We start from the raw sequence: 12,560 nt of genomic DNA on the forward strand, positions 1-12,560 counted from the left end.
GGTATAATGTTGTATATTACTGTACTTGTTAAAAGCATCCATGTCATTTTCCATTCTGCTGGTGGAATGGCCACTAAGGGTCCTGCAGAAAGAGACCACCATAATAAAAATCAGCTATTGAATCAGGCATGTCCAAAATTTGGACTAGTACCCTGAGTTGCCAGTTTATTAGAAACACCTACCATGTACCTACACTAATTGGTCATTTTATCCCAAGATTTTCCGTAGGTCCACTTTGTAGATATGCAATTATTCTCTGGTCAGAAGTGGTCCGGTGGTGGTCCTTGTCCACTGGTGGATGGGGAAGAAAGGGTCTAATAAATTATGCAGTGACAGATGAGCTACAGTGGAACTGTAAAAGTACAAAGTGCACATTTATAGAATGCATTACTTATAAAAGGGCCAATGAGTGTAGCCCATCTGTTGTTACCTAATTTATCAGTCCTCCTCCTTTATCAGGGACCACCATGATACTACCACTGACCAGAGAGTAGCTGTTCATGTACAGTGACATATGGTACAGTAAGTAACTGTAAATGTACAAAGTGCCCATATATATTAGGTGTTTTGAATGAAATGGCCTATAAGTGGAGCCTATATGTTGCATAATTTATCACCCCTCCTCAGGCCTCCTCCTTTATCAGGGACTACCACAAGACCACCACTGACCAGATAGTAACTGTATATATACAAAAACAGACAATCTGTATCTGTAAGTGCATGAAGTGGACCTGTTTGATAAATGTTTCTGATAAAATGGCCAATAAGTGTAGCCCATCTGTCGCATAATTTATTGGTCTTCCTCTTTTATCAGGGACCACCATAATACTACCACTGACCAGATAATAGCTGTTCATGTACAGTGACATGTGATACAATTCTTCTTATTTTGCTATACATTCTACTCATATTACATAATTATTCCTATGTAATTATACATTTACAGATAATTAGTTACATAATGAATTAAACTATGTTTGATTTACTCCCATGCTGTTGTTATTGTTTGCTATCTGGTGTCAACCAGAGGAGGAATGAGTTCCCTTTTTGAGTCTTGGTTGCTCCCAAGGTTTTTCCTTGCCACTGTTGCCACTGGCGATGCTCATGGGGTCTTGGACCTGGATTTTTCTATAAAGCTGCTTTGCAACAATGGCTGTTGCAAAAAGCACCATGTAAATAAACCTTGACTTGTCTTGATGTTTGAGACTGTTCTTTTGAATTTTCTGTTTATTTTCTCTTCAGTTCAAACTGACCAAAAATGTGTCCAAAATATGAAGGTTTCTGCCAAACGAGACCTTGTGCATAACAATCATTTTTCATCGCATTCAAAGGATAATAAAATATCACCTCTTTCACTTGTGAAAGCCAATGGGATATGGAATGAAAACTTAGATTGCTCACTTTCGACAGATTTTCTCAGCTCGTTTCAATGTGTTCGGAGTGAGAAATAATTTAAAAAAGGTAAGAAGAGGTGTTTCTAAGCATACGCACCATGGGGGCCGTGGGGTTTTAAAAGATTCACAGGTTGGTGAGAGGTTTTTTTGAGAGCAGGTGATGACACGGCTGAATTTTATTGAGAGTGAGTAATTGTGGTTGTCAGGCTTGTCCTCGATAAAGGCAGTGCTTAAAAAAATAGGGTTTCTTTTGACTGGTATTTTTCCTCCATCTCGTAATCGGTTGTACAAAGCCCAGAAAGCCTGTAACAGCTTTGTTTCATCGGGAAATGCCATAAAAAAAAATATATCCTACACTGTTTTAGACACACAAGACTTTCATTTGTACCATTTTCCACATTTTGTATAGATGTAAAGACTGTTTTTGGAATATTATACATTGTTGCTGCCACACAAAACCTTTCTATCTCGATTTTTGTTGCTTCTTACATTTCTGCATAATTTGAAAACCCAATGTGTTTCGGACTTGGAAAAAAATGTTTTCTACAAACGTCCATTAAGATGATTTTTTGCTGCTACTATAAAGTTTCTAAATCAAATTTTTTCCAGTAGTGACAATATAGGATATAATCATAACAGTATATAGTATAATAGACAGAACGTTGCAATTTCTGTTGCATAATTTATCAGCCTTCCTAGAGCCTCCTCCTTTATCAGGGACCACCTTAGGACCACCACTGACCAGATAATAACTGTACATATATAAAAACAGATGGGCTACAATCTGTATCTGTAAATGTACAAAGTGCACCTGTTTGTTTCTGATAAAATGGCCAGTGAATGTAGCCCATCTGTTGCATAATTTATCAGCCCTCCTCAGGCCTCCACTTTCATCAAGGACCACCATAGGACCACCACTGACCAGGTAATAATTGTACATGTATAACAACGAATCATTTAAGTGTAAACCTATGGTAGGTGCTTCTGATAAAATGGCCAATGAGTGGAGCTTATCTGCTGCATAATTTATCAGTCCTCCTCAGGCCTCCCCTTTTATCAAGGACCACCATAGGACCACCGCTGTCCAGATGATAATTGTACATGTATAACAACAGATCATTAAAGTGCAAACCTATGGTAGGTGTTTCTGATAAAATGGCCAGTGAGTGGAGCTTATCTGCTGCATCATTTATAAGCCCTCCTAAAGCCCAGCCTTTTACCAAGGACCCCTATATATAGGACCACCGCTGACTAGATAATAATTGTACCTGTACACAATGGATCATATAAGTGTAAACCTATGGTAGGTGCTTCTGTTAAAGTTTAATAGTATATAGTATAATAGAAAGAACTTTGCAACTACACATAAGGAATCATGCAGTATCCAAAAAAATTGTTGAACAACTCCGAACTATTTTAGATTCTTCATAGCATCCCCCTTTGCCTTGATACAGCTTTGCACACTCTTTGGCATTCTCCCAAGCAGCTTCATGAGGAGCCACCAGGGATGTTTTTCCAGCAGAAGAAGCCGCACATATGCTGAGCACTTGTTGGCTGCTGAAAACTAATCGTTTGTGAGGAAGCATTTCAAACAAGGTTTTTTACACTTACAGAGTTGGTTTTGAAAGCAAACTCATACAAAGGCCTTCATTGTAGGCTTCACTACTTATATTTGCCTTCATTTTCTGAAAAGCCTTGTTTGTTTTTTTACATGCAACCATTTCTATTTGTTTTGTAGGTCCTTCAGTTCAACTATGCATTTTTCTTCATTGAACAATTTTTCAAAATTGTGACAGTTGTTCACGATCTTTTGATATCAAGTAAGTTACAGTCCAATTTATCTCAGTATGACCATTGTTGTGGAGAGGTGTGAATTGTTTCACAGCAAGGGGTTCTGACCCGTCCCCTTTCACCTATCACTGCCCTCATAGCATCCTAGTTCTTCTGATTACAGAATTAGGGCTAAAATATTGTATTTGATTGTACTGATCAAAAGCATCCAAGTCATTTTCCATTTTGCCAATAGAATGGCCACTAGAGGTCCTGCAGAGAGAGACCACCCTCATGAAAATCAACTATTGAATCAGTCATGTCCAAAATTTGGACTAGTACACTGAGTGGCCAGTTTATTAGAAACATCTACCATGTACCTACACTAATTGGTCATTTAATTTGAAGAGTTTCCGTAGGTCCACTTTGTAGATATACAACTTTTATCTGGCGAAAAGTGGTCCTGTGGTGGTCCTTTGCCATTGGTGGATGGGAAGAAGGGGGCTAATAAATTATGCAGCCACAAATGGGCTGCAGTTTGTAACTGTAAATGTACAAAGTGCATACATATAGCGGGTATTGCAGATAAAATAGCCAATGAGTGTAGCCCATCTGTTGTTACATAATTTATTAGTCCTCCTCCTTTATCCAGGACCACCTTAATACTACCACTGACCAGATAATAGCCTTTCATGTCCAGTGACACATGGTACAGTCAGTAACCATAAATGTACGAGGTGCACCTGCTTGATAGGTGCTTCTGATAAAACAGTAAATGAGTGTAGCCCATAATGTGTAGTGCAGTTGCATAATTTATGAGTCCTCTTCAGGTGTCCCCTTTTGTCAAGGTCCACCTCAAGACCACCGCTGACCAGGTGATAATTGTACATGTATAACAACAGATCATTTACGTGCAACCCTGTGGTAGGTGTTTCTGATAAAATGGCCACTGACTGTGGCTCATCTGTTGTTGCATAATTTATCAACCCTTCTTAGGCCTCCCCCTGTTTATCAAGGACCACCTTAGGACCACCTCTGACCAGATAATAATTATATATGGACAACAGCAGATGGACCTCAGTCAGTCACTGCAAACCTAAGGTAGGTGTTTCTGATAAAATGGCCAATGAGTGGGGCCCATCTGTTGTTGCATACTTCATTAGCCCTCCTTAGGCCTCCCCCTTTATGAAAGACCACAAGAGAACCGCCTCTGACCAGGTAATAATTGTATATGTACTACAGCAGATGGGCTTAAGTCAGTCACTGTAAACCTCTGGTATGTGTTTCTGATAAAATGGCCAATAAATGTGGCTCATCTGTTGTTGCATAATTCATCAGCCTTGTTTATCAAAGACTACCTAAGGACCACCTTTAACCAGATAATAGTCGTATATGTACCGCAGCAGATGGGCAAAAGTCAGTCACTGTAAACCTATGGTAGGTGTTTCTGATAAAATGGCCAATGATCGTGGCCCATCTGTTGTTGCATACTTTATCAGCCCTTCTTAGGCCTCCCCCCTTTATCAAAGACCACCTTAGGACCACCTCTGACCAGACAATGATTGTATATGTACCATTACAGATGGGCTAAAGTCAGTCACTGTAGCCCTATTATAGGTGTTTCTGATAAAGTGGCCAAAGAGTGTAGCTCCCTTTTTTCTAATAAACTGCCAGTTTCTTTTAAAACACTGACCGCTCTAAACCACGGCGTCTCACCAGACTTGGCGAAAGCCCACCAGCCATCATCATTTACGTTGTTCAGCTTCTGCCGGAAAGCTGCGAATGCTACTCAGGGGCACATTAGGAGTCACGGGCACTCTAGACCAAGTCTAATTCCGAGCTTGAGGACTAATGACTCCCCTCTCGGCCCCGTGGAGGGCTGTCATTCAGCGCTGCTCCGGCGCAGACATAATCATAGAGAGAGAGGGGATGAGGAACTTTTCATGTTTAATTAATAATGCTAATGAAACGTAATTAGCAGAGCTTATGAAAAATGCATTCAAATGAGAGATGAGCTTTATCCTTAAATAACAGGCCTCCTGCACTGGATTCGGTGTCCTATTACATGCTAATTAGACTGCACTGGGGACTGTTAATTTAACGAGTGCACATCATTTTAATCTTCCGCATGGCGGTGGGGTGCGGGACCTGTGCGGCTGTGCAAATGTGTGTGCGGCCTGCGGTGGAAATGGTGCGTCTGTAATAGAAAGGGGGGGAAAAGGAAGACAGAGATGCATGGGGGGAACGGAGAACCAGACAGAATGAGTAACGTCGCTATCGCTATAATGGCTAACCTTCCGCTATCATTGCCGCTGAAAGAGTAACTGAATCACATTCACCATTTTTATTCTTATGCTTCTTTTTTTTCCTCTTTGGAATATATATAAAAAAAAACGATGCCTTGCTGCTCCCTCTCTTTCCCGGACTGATTCCTTTTTTTTTTCCGTGCCATAGATTTTCGCACCGTCTTTGTGTGTTTCGCTAAGGAATGGATGGCAGTGTGGCAGTTCGCAGTTTGCTCGCCCACTGCAGAAGGTGGTAGACTGTCACAGCGAGCGTGTCCTTCTCCCTGCTTTTCTAAAAGCGCAGCGACAGCCCAGCTCATCCGTGGAAAATGCCGTTACGCCCCACAGGGAAGGGGGGCTTGTGATCGGCTCCCTCTGCCCGTGATCCCTCCCCGGAGCCCCGATTCTATCTGCATCGTAAAGCCATTAGCTAGATGTGCGTCACTAGATACACACACCGCCCCGAGTAGTTTGCCTTTCTCTAGAATTAATGCAGCTTAGCTGTGCTTTGAGAGGGCATCGGTGGCATATGGTGCGGATTAATATATTCTCCAAACTGCTTTCACCTTAGCAAAGGTTGGGCTTGTGCATGGAACCTTTGAGACCGCGCATTCCAGATGTGAAGAAGGGTGAGGGGGGTGCAGTTTGTGTGTGGGTGCGTTTTTCTTTTCAGATTTTCTAGACCAACAATATAGGCCCAACTTTCCGAAGTGCTGTTAACAGGTGTTTGTAAAGTGCTTTTAACCAAAGCTCCATGTTTCATGCTTTAAAACCCATTTCTTTTTTAGTTGTTGAGGTAACGACTCAACGACTGAATGTAGTATTTATTTTATCAGTGTTTAGTGTTCACCTTTATTACACCTTCCATTCATTTCAGTAGACTCGCTTTCAGTTGTTCAAAGAAATCTGCAAGGATTTTTCCACACCTCCAGAGTTCAGTCTTAGAAGTTTGTTGCACTTTCTGGTTCTCAATATCGCCAGGAATATTTCTTGAAAAATGAATGAACTTGGTGGTCTTGGTAGGTGGTCTCTGAATACGGTATATAATACATAGGGGGCATATTACAAATAAGTAAGTACATAGTATTAGACATGAGATGTTATTTTTACATATAGGTTCGTTTACGTTTATGGCATTTGACAGACGCTCTCATCCAGAGCAACTTACAGTTTGATCTGTTTACACAGGTAGGCGAAGGTAGTGATAGGAGTCTTGGGCAAGGACTCTAATTAGTATAGTGTAGGGTGCTTACCCAGGTGGGGACTGAACCCCAGTCTATAGTGTAAAAGGCATAGGTGTTACACACTACACTATACCAACCTAGGCACTTACATATATAATACATATAGGATGCAATGCTATTACATATAAGTACGTAAACACACACACACACACACACACACACACACACATATATATATATATATATATATATATATATATATATATATATATATATATATATATAGTTAAAACAGATACAAATAATACATATGAAACATTTTATTACATGTAGATACTTTCGTATATAATACATAATGGACACATTGTGTTTACACACACACACACACACACACATATATATACAACCTGGATATATCACTGTTACATATAATTTATTATATATAATGCACAAGGGACATTGTTATTATATGTACATACTTACATATATACAGTACATATGGGATATATAATTATCACATATAAATGCTTACATATATATGATACAAATGGCATGCTTTATTATCATATGTATGTATTCACATATTTATAAAATACATAATGGACTTATTACGTATAAGTACTTACATACATGACAAACACATGGGACATTTTATTATTAAATATAGGTATTTATATGTATATAACACATAATGGACATATGACTGTAAAACATTATGTGTTATATACATATAAATTACATATGTAATACATATGGGATATTTAAATATTATATATAGATATTTGCATATGTATGATACATAATGGACATGTTACTGTTAACATATATAAGTACAAATGTGTGTATTTATATATTATATATTTGTACTTCATGTAGGACATATTATTACATAAGGGTACTTACATATATATTACATATGACTGACAAGGTAAAAAAAAAAACTCTGTGTGCGCATGTGTGTGTATGTGTGTGTGTGTGTGTATGTGTATGTGTGTGCACTTCCTTCCAAGTGTGTCTCGCATGCACTCTCGCTCACATGGACAGTGAGTCTGGCAGACGCCAGCAGGGGTTGGTGTGTTGCCATGGAGATGTGAGGCAGGCTTGAAAGAGCAGCAAGGTTTGCCCAACAGGACCCATTTTAAATGGACTGAAGGAGCTGAAGTGAACCTCTCTCTCTCTCTCTCTCTCTCTCTCTCTCTCTCTCTCTCTCTCTCCTCCCTCTCTCCTCTCTCTCTCCATTTCATTACTCAGAGACAGACTCCATTTGCAACCATCCACACAGTTTATCACAGAGTGGCTTTTTTTTTCTCAGCATTTCAGTGTTTGGCAACAAAAACACCCAGCAAAAGCCAGAAAGCTTGATTTATTTATGATTCATAGTTAGAAATACATAGTACATCATGCTGTCAAATTTTCTGCTTTGGTAGAATAAATAAGCGCTTTTTTTCCACTGAAAGTGCCTGACACACTCGCTGCTAGTACAAAATGAAATCCAGGACAATTTAAGGTATGTTATTGTAGCGGATGTTGTGGTTTACTCGAAGGTGATGAGACACAGAAATCTGTATCCACTGCTGAAATGAAATGAATGCATTCAGCCATTTGAAAAGGAAACCGAGCCTTAGTGTCTCGCTGATATAATGACAAACGCACTCCGTGGAGAGTATAATCCACCCCTGTGGCCAACCCTAAGCTTCATCAGTCATATCCGCACATCCTGCACATTAGCTAATCCTAACCTTTACCAGGGGTAGAATATGTGTACCTATATGTGGATGTACATACACATTCACTCATGTAGCTTATTTAAAGGGGAATTCCACCAAAATAGTGGTTTTATTAGCACGATAATATACATTTATGAGTGACATGATTATGAGATTGTTTATTTTTTGCTAATTGCAAGCTAGCACAGCGATTTTTGCATTTTCATGGGCAAATTCTTCCCAAATTCTTGCCTGATGTAAATAACAAATACCTGAAATGTATAGCAAATTCATACCGCTGCAAAGCTGTGTTCGACTAACGCTCGTAACTCAGAATTTCTGAGCACTGACTAGTAGAAAATAAAAGAAAAGAGCCCCATTTACTTCTTTACTTGAAAGGAAATCAGTCAACATATAGTCACAAATCGTTCCCTAGTCAAATGACAGGTTTTGTCGGTTTTCCAAGTGAAAATAAGGTAACACATCCAATATAGGGATAAGACCTCAATTTGGTATTTTCTGCAAATTTTATTTCTGTGACATATATATATATATATATATACACACTAATGTGATAACTGCAGAAAATCTGATTTGAATAATCAGATAATGGGGAAACTCCGGGTCTACATGAGTCAGACAGTAATCAGATTTCTAAACTCACCGAAGACGACGTGATGTAAACGTAATATAAAACTCAAACTTCATGCCGTGGCTTTTTTTTTAAACATTGCTCCACTCTATCTGAAAATATGAACGCACATCATCTAGAAAATAAAGAGTATTTAAATCCTTTATTTTGTCAATCGTGTAGTTGGTTTCAGTGTCGCTCCAAAGTGTTTTCCTGCATCTTGCGGTGACGCTGCTCACTTGTTTCCATACTGCTGTCTGTTTTCACACAGCGCAGACTGAGAAATCTGAAAGAAATCAGAGTAAGAGTTTACATGCATTGAGAAATCTGATTACTGAGCTAAAATCCAGCCTCTTTATTGGATTTCTTAATCGGATTTCTAGATCGGAGTATAGGGTTTACACGAGCATTTGAATAATCAGATAACTGCAGACTGTAGAGGGTGTGTTAACTTATTTTCATCTTAAGAAATCAACAGAGCAAGTAATTTGACCAGGGGCACCCAAACCTTTGCATATGTCTTTGTAGACACAGTAGCTCATTGACCATAACTGACCATAATTATGAACATCAGCTGGCTAGATTATTGCCAAAAATGCTCACTTTCAAGGTGGCATTCATGTCTTTTCCTCACTTTGTTTTGGAATTTATGAAAGTCAAAAATGATGCAGTTCCAAACTCTTCCACCTGACTTCCATCTCCAAGTCAAAGGCAGCAAAAGATTGCCTATCTGTGCATCACAGAAACTCAACAATATACAGTCTGGTATTAACAAGATACACATGGGTATAATAGTGCATTGTTGCTAGCATTATACATGAGTAGCAGTGGGGAACTGTTAGCCTTCAGAGAATGCTGATTTAATTAAAAAAATAATAAATAATAATAATTCTACCACATACCATATTATACCATAATACTTGTTGTTATTTAAACTGTCCACATATTGTCCTCAGACTATTATTTCATTGTTAAACTTTGGTTAAAAAAAATGTTTAATTCTTGAAATATAGGAAATTATCCAGTTAGGATTTATTAGCCATGGTATGTTAGTAGATATGGCCATACAAGCTCTCCTATTGGCCAGGACCTCAGGAGTTGGACTGAAGGTCTAATATCTAAAATTAATTACCAGCATAATTAGGAACTGGCAGAGGAGTCAACCAATCACGTTATCCGGTGAGAAAAAAGTGTTACTCTAGATCTTCTGGAAGTTCTACATATGCCGCCAATTGTGAATACGAGTGGTAGCATGACTAGAATTCCATCAGCTGGGAAATGAAAAACAGTAGTAGCTCTTTGTGTTATGTTTTTATGTATATTATGGAATATATTTTACAAGCTTCAAATGTATGGCGCATAATCTAGAACAGCCAATTTTGCATAATTCACCATTAGCTTAGAACTAAAATACTACTAGAATCCCATAGGGGTGCTAGCAGAAATTAGCATTATTGTAGAGATGTACTTTTGAGTTTTGACAATCACAACATGAAATTAAGGCATAGTTTTAATAATCATGGTCCACCACCACCACAGTCTTGAAGTAACCTAAGGTGACCATCAGATTTGTTAGTAAGCAAATATGAAGTAAATCTGTGAAAAATTCGGTAATGCTCTTACATAAGCTTCATTAGTAAAACAAAAATGCTGTTATATGTTGCCATTTTTGAATCTGCTATTCATATAATACTGCTATTGACTTCCTTTTTTATGTTGTTTGTGTTATTATTGGTCAAATATGTTGGGAGACATATCAGTGAAGAACTTTAGCTTATCACTACAATACTACTAGAGTCCCATAGGGGCGCTAGCAGAAATCAGCAATTATGACACGAAATTAAGGCCTAGTTTTAATAATCATGGTCCACCACCACCACAGTCTTACCTGTGATGACCATCTGATTTGTAGGGTAAGCAGATATGAAGTAAATCTGTAAACAGTTTTACACAAATGCATTTATGTTTTGCCATATTGGAAACTTCTATTCATTTAATACTGATATTGACTTCCTTTTTATGTTGTTTATGTTATTATTGGGCAGATATGTTGTGAAACATGTCAGTGAGGAATACAGTCTGGTTATGGCACTGTTGGTGTTCAACCCAGATTAGCCATTCATGCCTTATTACAAGACATATTCTGAGAGAAGGTGATTGTTTTTTTTCCGTATAATGAGACTCATTAGCTTTACTGATGGATCACTTTAGAGACAGATGTGTCATTGCTTTCATCTAGCAAATCTTCTCCTTGTTTGTAATGAATAATTTCTGTGATTGTATTAAGTGACATAATTAAGGATTCATTAAGTAATGCATTTAAATTTCGCAGTGTGGACTAATGACTGGACCTTAGAGGTTTATTTGCTCAACAGTAATGCTCTTATATGCGCCCGAGCCTCAGCTTACTCAGCTCAGAAAATTTATGGTGCCATCTCTAGGATTGTTGGCAATAACTCTAGCGTCACCCCTGCTGCCACCATATCACACTGATACATCCATATCCATATGCACATTATAGTTATGTAGGCCTATTTGTTTTTGTTTATTTCATCAGGTTTTAATGCCAGATTCATCTGAGTGGGCCTTACTACTGAATGTCTTTCTAGGTATCTCATGTAGATTAAATAATACATAAAATTCAAATATATTGTTATATATAACAATGTATGGGCATATATTGGTGTATATACTAATTTATCAGCATGTAGATTACTCAGTAAAAATCATAGACCATTTTTCATTTATTTAATTTCTTGTCAAAACAGCTTTTTTTCAGTTTTTGAAATAAATCTGCAGGGATTTTTTCCCACACCTCCAAAATTTAGTCTTGGAAGTTAGTTGATCATTTTCTGAAGTAATCCAAAACACATTCAGTGATGTTGAGGTCTGGACTCTGGGGTGGTCAGTCCATTGTTCCGAAAACACCTGCAGCTTCTTTGTTTGATGTGTAGGAAGCTCAAATAATGTCACATAAATCGCCAGTAGCTTATCACTACAATACTACTAGAGTCCCATAGGAGCGCTAGCAGAAATCAGCAATATTGTCGAGATTTCAGAATTCAGAATTCATAGTGCCAACAGTTAAGTTTGGTAGAGGAGGCATAATGGGCTGTGGCTGTTTTTTCAGGGTTTGGGCCCCTTAGTTCCAGTGAAAGGTGATGTTAATGCTACAGCAAACAAAGATATTTTAGACAATAGTTTCCAACTTTGTGGCAACAGTTTGGGTATGACCCTTTCCTGGTCCAGCATGACTGTGCGCTTGAATACAAACTGAGATCTATGAAGACATAGTGTCTACATACTTTTGGCCACGTTATTTTTCTACATTACTTTTTAATTGTCATTCAAATAGAAAGACATGTCCATATAATGTTCGAAATACGTTTTAGATGAATATTACACCTTAAATATAAACATACATTTACAATGTATCGCTGTTGTCGGAAGAAAACCTTGTATCCCCAAAATAGTAACTTTACAGGAGGAGGAAAAAACCTACTTTACTTTTAATGTAAGTCAATGGAACCAAACTTGTTTCCAAGTCATTTTGAGTCGTTTCTTTTGGTCCATTCTTCATGAAATTTACA

This window comes from Colossoma macropomum, unplaced genomic scaffold (assembly GCF_904425465.1).
Source record: "Colossoma macropomum unplaced genomic scaffold, Colossoma_macropomum, whole genome shotgun sequence".
In the NCBI taxonomy this organism is placed as follows: Eukaryota; Metazoa; Chordata; class Actinopteri; order Characiformes; family Serrasalmidae; genus Colossoma; species Colossoma macropomum.